The sequence below is a fragment of the Pinus tabuliformis genome, chromosome 1_2, assembly GCF_031772625.1.
Source record: "Pinus tabuliformis cultivar Carrire ecotype Pingquan chromosome 1_2, CPIR1, whole genome shotgun sequence".
In the NCBI taxonomy this organism is placed as follows: Eukaryota; Viridiplantae; Streptophyta; class Pinopsida; order Pinales; family Pinaceae; genus Pinus; species Pinus tabuliformis.
Window position 1 is genome coordinate 1,240,578,169 of NC_142298.1, and position 9,275 is coordinate 1,240,587,443.

The 9,275-nt window shown below is 37.4% G+C and overlaps 1 pseudogene; it reads right to left on the reverse strand.

The window, feature by feature from the left end:
* Positions 1 to 1,084: 1,084 nt before the first annotated feature.
* LOC149210731 (pentatricopeptide repeat-containing protein At1g03100, mitochondrial pseudogene) lies at positions 1,085 to 3,545 on the reverse strand (annotated as a pseudogene).
* Positions 3,546 to 9,275: the final 5,730 nt, after the last annotated feature.

Sequence of the window (9,275 nt, forward strand, 5' to 3'; positions counted from 1 at the left end):
TAGTACAGTGGACATCTCAGAATGAATGGACCTATGGATGAAAGACTGTTATATCCCTGGACAGCAGAGTTTCGATGAGCAAACTGTGACAGTGTCAACACTGCGACAATGAAGTGAAGTTTCTGTAGTCTGAACCAAAGGCAAAAGGCTGGTGTTGATTGGGCCAAGAAGAAGCGATCAAAAACAAGAAGAAAAGCTAAGGAGGGATTGAGGACAGAACCAAAGACTAGAACAAGACAAAGGAGTAGGACAAGAGTTGTTGTTGATAGGACCAAGGAACAAATTGAAAAAGTAGGTTGGTGCCTACTAATTTGCTGAGTTGTTGCACAGTTGGGAAGATTGGAGTCTCTTGTAGGTTGGTGCATACAAAATCGCTGAGTTGGTGCTCAGCTGAGAGGATTGGAGTCTCCTGTATGTTGGTGCCTACCACAGTTGTAAGTTGGTGCTTACAGAGGAATAGTGTCCTCGCAGGTGGTTGCCCATAACATTTTAACAAATTAAAGTTTGATAGTGAAGCTTTGACAAGTGGTTTTCTCTTAGTTTGGGTTTCCACTTTAAATCTTTGTGTTTATGTTTTATTTCTGATTGAGATAGTTAATCATGTAATGTAATTACTAATTTCCATTAAAAGTTAGAAATTGTTAAAGTAACAAAACACTGATTCACCCCTTCTCTCAGTATTTTCAACACCACATGGTAAATCAGAAAGATTTGAACCTTGGACCTCAAACTTTACAAAGACTTATATGTCGGTGATCGCAAATTGAGCTGCTCCCTGGGGGCTAGGTAACATGCAAGTCCATAAAGCTTGGGAAATGTAGTTGATCAGAAAGATCCAGATCCAAGTATGACTATGCATTATTATTGCCATGGTGTAAGGCAACTGAAGAGAGCTGTGCATGAAAAGTTATTATTGCCATAGTGTAAGGCAACTGAAGAGAGCTGTGCATAAAAGAAGAAAGCCTTCTTCCAAGAGACAAAATATTCTTTCCTTATTATCAATAATATTTATATACTCGTCAAACCCAAGCTTGAGATTATGCAAGATTATCATTAACTTGAAAAGATCGAGAACGCGGGCAGTTCAATCTAAACCTGCCCATTTTTTAAAAGCCATTACATGTTCTCTTCTTGTAAATTGTGCTTCAGTTTCTGCTTTACGAGTTTTTTTATTTTTATAAAGATTTCTATGATATTTTAAGTATACCTGTCTATACTTAAACTTGTCAATAAACATTTTCTGCTGTTCCATCATAGAAATCACCTCCAGTGCTCTTGCAAAATAAGCTCCTCTAACAAAATTGTACAGTACGGTGTCAAGCAGCTCCTGATCAAAATTTAATGGATTAACTCCGCTCTCTGGGAATGCAGATGCCATCCTCCTCATATCTGCCCACAGCATCGTTATCTCCTGATACATGCCTCCAGAAGTCGAATAGCCATGTATTAAAGAATGAAATGTATGTGTATTAGGGTGATATCCCAAGGCTGTCATCTTCTTGTAAGCTTTCTGGGCATCATTCATTAGGTGTGCCTTGCAGAAGAAGTGGATGACTGAATTCCAATCATGTGTCCCAACAGTAACTTGTTGGTTGTCATTAATTTCATCTAACAAACGGGCCACCAAAATCGGTTTACTTTCCTTTGCAACTTCATTGATCTGTGATTGACAGCTATTACTAAAGGAAGAGACCTTTGCCTCTCTCATCTCCTTGAAGAGGTCCAGAGCACCATACAGATCCTTATTTGCAAAACGTGACTCAATAAGAGCATCATAACAGCTCCCATCAAGCTGAAGCCCTGCTTTCCTGACCTCCTTGAGAAGTGTAGAGACCTCCATCGGTCGCTGGGCTTTACAATAAGCTTTCAAGAGAGAAGAGTAAACCCCAATACCAACTGGAATCTCGGCTGCATTCATCTCATCAATAATATCATGTGCCTGGTCTAGCCAATCCATTGCAACACAAGCATCAATCACCAGAGCACTAATCGAATTTTCCATTGAGACAGGACCTTCCTCTCTATGCACCTTGACCAGAAACTCTGCTAAATCATTAATTCTATTTGCGTCTAAGTAGCCCTTCACTAATTTAGCATAAGCCTTATGATTTGGAATAAGTATACGGTTTTCAAAACTTACTAGTTCTCCATGACTGCTGACTTCGACCAGGGACTGTGCTTGTAACTTCTCAGCCTTGAAAGGCATCGGAGAACAAATGTGCTCCTTTCCGTCTTCCATTGATGTAGCATAGCCTTGTGAGCCCTTAGAAATGGTGGCCAGCACCGACTTGGCTGCAACTAGTGAGTTCCGAGCTGCTTTCGCGCGTTTTAGCATATCCAATATAAGCTCTGAGGCAGCAACCAGATCACCAAACTTCAGATGGGTTGTTAGTAAGCTATTGTAATATTGCTGATAATGGTGATCAAGCATTCCAGGAATTTCATCAATATACCTCTTTAGTTTTTTCAATTCTTCTCTCCTGCCATTGCTCTCATAAATTTGGGCCATTAGAGCAATTGAAGTAGCATCAGCCTTCACCCCCACTCTAGTCATCAGCTCTAAGAGTTCCTCCGCCTTTCTAGTCATCCCAAAAGCCAACGAACCATTGAGGGCAATGTTGAAAGCCTCAGTATTTGGCTTCATTGAAAGCAATGGCTGATTGCTCCTCTTCCTCGGATCCACCCTTCCATCTTTGAAGAAATAACACATCTCAATCACTATCTCTGAAGCTAAACAGGCCCCATTATATGTTTTAACCATATGGGTCACCACTGTAGTCCAGAAATTGACAGATGGGTATTCCTCCATGTCCACCATTGTTCTCAGTACTGTAGAAGCAGGGACGGGCATTTGTGTTGATGCAAGACTCAAGCACAATTGGGTCAGAGCCTCTTGATCAAGTAGTTGTCTTTGCTTCCTCTCGTTCACAATTGAAAGCACCACAGCATAGGCCTTCTCGAGCCAATTTGAATCTCCAGAGCCTGCTAATACATTTATCAACCTACTAACAAGAGACTTCCTTGGAAAACCTTCCAGTTGCTTGAAATGCTCGTAGCCCTTCATGGCATCTTCCAGTCTCTGTTCATCGAGGGCATTTTCCAGTTCTTCTGCCAACATTGACGGGTTGCGAGCTTGCTTCAAGATTGTGGGTGATCCCGCAGAAGAGAAGTATCTATACGAAGGGCTAAAATAGACCCAACCATGAAGGGAAAGCCCGCTGACACCTTCGTTAGAAAAGGCAAATTTGGGATGATTACAGTAATGGTTTGAATACATTCTACCATTATGCTGGCCTGTAACGCTAGCCGATTGATTGGAAGAAATGGAGGATAAGAGGAAATTTGAGAAAAAGCCAGTAAAAGCAGCAGCCGACGTAAGCTTCTTCTTCCCGATAGCTGCAACTGTCATGGTTAGCACAGTAAACTCTTCGATGCACCTCCTTTAATTTTCATGGTCTAGTATAAACCTGGTCATGGGTTTCGTCCACCCTAACAAAAGCTCATGGTTTGAAATGGCGTTGTCTACCGAGGCGACTTCACCGGAATTCGGGGTTTAAAAAAAATAAGGGAATGGGCGTGTTTGAATAGTTTTATTTTAATGGTTTGACTAGTTTTTTTAATGGTGTAAATGATTTATCACGAAAATGGACTCAGCGCTATCCAAAATTGGCATTCAAAATTTTCATGTAAAGCACTATCCAAAATCTGGCATTCAAAATTTTCATGGAAAGATACATTTCTAAAAATTTTGTTAAATTTTATTAAAATATTTTTGAATTTTTTATTTTTTTTCCAAAGATAAAAACTACAGGTGTAGATGATAAAGAAATGTGAAATAGCTTTCTCTGGATTCATGGATTCATGTCTACATTGGAATTTAGGTTTTTTAATTAAATATTGTTATTTTTAATTATTTAAAAAAAAAAAATATTGTTATATTTAATTATTTTTAAAATAATTAAATATTAATATTAATTTATTAGTTAATTTAGGGTTAAATATTGTTATTTTTAATTATTTAAAAAAATAATAATTAAATATTGTTATATTTAATTATTTTTAAAATAATTAAATATTAATATTAATTTATTAGTTAATTTGGGGTTATTTGGAAGGTTTGTAAAGAAGGAATAGAATCTTTCTAACCCAAATTTAAGTTCTAATGGTAGATGTTGTTATAGTATTCACAATATATAGATATTCTTCGTATAAAATATACAACAATGTTCTTATGAAAAAGATAATATTAATTCACTAATTATTATTATTTTCAATCATTTTTCAATTACATTTGTTGTCAATACACTAATTACTAATGGTGTTGTGCTTAAAAAAAGGTTAAACACATTAGTGCAAATGGTAGAGGATTAGTTCCTCACAAGATACCGTTAGCGATTTTCAAAACACGAAAAAATGACTTGACACAACTAAATAATCATAAGAATGACTATAGTGTTCTTGTATAATAGCAAGTTTATGTACCATCCAAGGAAGTTGCAAATGAAACTATATGTGTCATTTCACATTTCACAAGTTGTCAATGAAGGCTCAATCAAATTGACACAATTTAATGGGAAATGAATGAAGGGATTGATGATTGACACACACCTAACCCCTTATCTACACCAAAAACACGAGAACCCTGCACCTTTTCGAAGTGAACAGTGTACATAGTAGGAAGTCTTGTCATTTGTCGCTAGTGAGTAAACTTCTTCTCAATTTTTTTTAATCTCTTCAATTTTTAGAATATACATTTAATTTAGCAAACACGGAAGTTGGAGTCAAGTAAGTTGCAAAGGACAAGCCTTGTTTAGGCCCATGGTGGTTCTTTCCACGTCGTGGCAACATCTTGTGGTTAAGAGGAGTATAGAGAATGCCAATATAAGATCTATGAGATGTCAAGTCACTTTGAAATTAATGGACCATAGAGTCAAGTCAGCAATGGGCATTGTTAATAGGTTAAACTCAAGTGTAAAGGATTGTGAGTCAGTAAGAGGGAGCTATCTATATTGGGAATGGGACTTAAAGATGTCAAGGGATGCACACCTACCTTGTTGACCTTTATCTATATTTAGTGTAGAGCTCAAAAAAAAGTAGATAGTGGTGTTGGCATACATTTATGGAGAAGATAAGATATATTATTTTTTCTTGTTCAACATTTAGTCCCCAATCCACAAATCCTTCAAACATCTTTTTGGATGACTTTCTTGGAAAAAGTAACCAAGACTGCACCTAGGTTTGTTAGGAGCAATCTTTAGGAAAGGGATGATAAAACACAAAGTTGAAAGGCACGATGGCTCGTTTGAGAGAGAGAGTACTGAGAGCTACCTAGAGCCATGGTATCATTTGCATAAGGGAAGTATGTTTATTGCTCTATTGAATCAAATAGAAATAAAAGTAATTTTAGTAGCATCCAAAGTCGAAGGTCAAATTAACAGTGGTGTGGAAAACTTGAAACACATTACAAATTTTACCTCATTACTTGAGGTTCTTCGTATCTATTTCATGGAAGTTCTAGTGTTATCACTGAATGTGAAATATAATTATAATTGAGATATAGTTCACTTTTGTCCAATCAAATCACTAGGTAAGCTCAGCAAAATACTCAGCAAAATACACACCAAAAATAAATGCTTGAAGGAGAGAATATTCATAGAGCTTAAGACACAATTTCCGTTGTTGACCAATTCTGAAAATTACATTAGTTACAATGAATTGTTGACAATGGTAACTCTAATTTCTTATTTCTTCTTAGCATGTTAATCACATAGCATATTTGTGATGTTGTCCCAATATATTAGCATATAGAAATAACCAAGAAACCACTCATAACCAATGAGAATGAAAACATGATTTCTAGAGTTGCAACATATAAATTTGGACAGCATTGCTACACTTCATATTATAACATAAATGATGATATAATACAATAAGTTAACCAAGTTGGTACAAATTGTTCTTTCTGCATACCCAACCACCCAATGAGTCGAGTGAGGTTCAACCATACAATGGGCATATCGAACCTCAATTAGGACTACCATTGGATTCACACCCTTCTAGTTGGTGTATAGTTTAGAAGCGATCCTCCCCATCGAATGCGAAATTCCATCGCTATAACTTGCTATTGAATGTCTTCCTACTACTTCTGCAAAGGAGAAGCGTCTTTTACATCTAACTCATTTGGATGAAACCCGATGTGATGTCATATTAACCAATGAAGCCCATAAAAGACACATCAAAGCACAATATGACAAAAGTGTCAAGCCTAGAGTCTTCTCGTAAGGAGATCTGGTTCTCTTATATGCCCAGGAGACCGACAAGTAAGGTCCAAGAAAGTTCCAACCTATGTGGTTGGGCCCATACATTGTACAACAAGTCCTTGCAAAAGGAGCTTACGAGTTAGTAGATCTCAATGGAGTTCCACTAGCGCAGCCTAGAAATGGGTTGTACCTCAAAAAATACTATGCTTGATCCCATGCATAGTACATTGTGTACATATTGTCTATAAGTGTTTTGAGTGTGTTTGTAGTGTGTTTTTCAAAGTTTTCCATGGTTTATGTTGATTCATTTTACTTTTAGATTACAGATGTCAACATCTCTCGAATTGTATATTAGTTATGTCGATGGTTCTAGCAATAGTACTTGGAACCTATCCTCCGTAGCATGGGCTATCTTTGCACCAAATGGCGAGATAGTGAGCATGCAAGGGATTTGCATGGGTCACTCTACTAACAACATCGCTAAGTATAGCGTAGTGTTTGAGCTACTATTTGATGTTATTTCACATGGTATTTGCCATATAGTCATCAGGCTTGACTTGCAACTCATAGTACTACAACTCACAAATATCTATTCAATGAGAAATCGCGCCATCCTTCGCATGGTTTTGAGAGTGCGTCTTCTGGAAAGACATTTCGATTTAGATGATATGAACATATTTCTAGGAATTTTAACACAATAGCATATTCCCTAGCTAATTTTGTTTTAGATCAACATTTGTAAAGAATATAAATAACTTTCAATTCACATAATATCTTATTGAAAGCAGAATAGGAACTAGGCAACACTTAAAGTGTATGTGTGTGTATATATATATGTATACACACAGACACACATATATGTATATGTGTGTGTGTGTATTAAGTTTGGTTTTACAAAATGTGTGCCCCATGACACATATGGCTACATTGCCCATATAAAAACTACATGCAAAATATCTAAATAGACAAATCAGTGGTGCTCATGATAAAACAACATTGCACAAGTTATTTTGTGCAGTAATCGACCAACACGACTAGGAACTCTAATTGTGTGTCGTTGAATTCACAATGGAAGCTAATCGACCACGACCTCATCAATCCCATGTGTCAATCCCTCCATGTGGCGCTCCACCTCTAATAGGATCTCAGTGACCTCAAGATCCCGCAACGCATCTTGTCCTACTGCAACGACTTGTACTGATTCCACTACCTCCTCCTATGGCAATCTCTTTGTACGATGAAGATATGTAGCACCTATTAGTCGAACAAGTCCCATATCTGCATGAAAACATCAAATAGTTTAGTCTCGGGAACATCAAAAAACACACACACACACACACAAAAGTCGTAAAACTGTAAAAAACTTAATGGTTAAAGTACCTTACTTGAAGCATCCCATTTCTCATCCTCAGGTAACTCGAGCTTGGGATCATCACGGAAATCCATTCCTGCATAAGGATAATCATCAATAATGATGAAATGTTTGTGCAGCCACCCAAAGAAGAGTGGTGAAAAGTTGATCGTTGATGGGCTTGCATGTAGACCCACCTGGTCTACCCACCTCCTCATCCATGGGGTCCTCGAAACGATGGGCTCAAGTACAATTTGTTGAGGTTGTAGTAATGGCACCTGCTCTAGAGAAAAAGAGACTAAGATCACTCCATAGCCAAAGTTATTCAACTTCCCCTCCTTTGCTTTAGTAAGTTGCTCCTTCAAAATCACCAAGACACCCTCACCCAAGTCGAATATTGTTAGCTCTAGACACTCTATCCCATATTGCATGTATGACCTGCTTGCTACATGTAGTGTTCAGTTGCCTACCAATCTTGCAATAATGAACAAGATTGTTCTCAAAGGTAATTGGGTCACATCCTTTATGTTGATCTTTCCATCCCTCGTAGGAAGGGGTCGAGGTTTGCAATAGGTAGCGATATAGTCTTTCACCGTCTTACCGCCATTTCTTCCACCTAAAAGAGAGATGGGAGCACCTCGCTTTGACAATCATGTCATAAAGTAAATATCTTCCACCTATATCTTGAGTATATTCTCCCTAAACCTGAATATCCCATGAACGGAAGAGGTATTTCAACAACTCTATCTGTTGCCTCATACCAAGAAGCCAAAAGAATTTCAATAACCCATAATTTTTTAGCACCTGGATGGTAGTAGGGTCATTTCCCACATTTAATTCTTGTTCCTCATGGTCCCTTTCTCTCCAAATGAATGTCATTTTGTGCTAATGGGTACCTTAAACATCAACATGGAATTCATGAGGCTCTTTCCCATGCAAAAAACTTGACAAAAGTTGAGGCAAATTGAAAGAAAACTTGGACAAATGTGCCCAATGCACCCTAGCAGTGTTTATTAGAGCATTGCAACTCTTCCTACAGTGTCCCTCTGCCTAGGTGCAACGCAATTTTTGACACGAGGGGTGTGTTGATCCCAGGGCATCTTTTATGAACCCTAGGGACCTCAAAACCTTAAATTTTTTGCATGAAAACATAAAATGAACCATGGAACAATAGATAAGGGTTTCAATTCCTACTGTGGAAGTGAAAACCTTCGAAATGGTTCCCTAGAATGGTCGCAATCAGTTGTATAAGGTTGAGGGAAACAGGGCTCCAAATACTCACCATTTAAGGTAAAATGTGAAAGGTAAAATGGAAAAGTTATTTTGAATATTTATGGTCATTTTCTCATTATTGTATTATTTTGACCTAAATATGATTCATTTTTACTATGAAACAGGTATGTTTAATCCTTCTTGTGGTGTTTTGAGGAGGCCGATAGTTGTTAGCAATTTTTCATTATGTTTTGAACATGTTACTTTGACCATAGAGTATATTTTTATCTCTTTTACAAGCTTTATAAACCTACGAAAAAGGAATCCCCCTGGAGTCCTCTTTCATCTCTTTTTAGACTCCCAAAATATGGAAAGATTGTCGAGCACTTGTCTTTTCAAACTCGTAAAAGTAAATGAAAAGATGTCTACTCAGTATAAGTTTAACCCTTTTC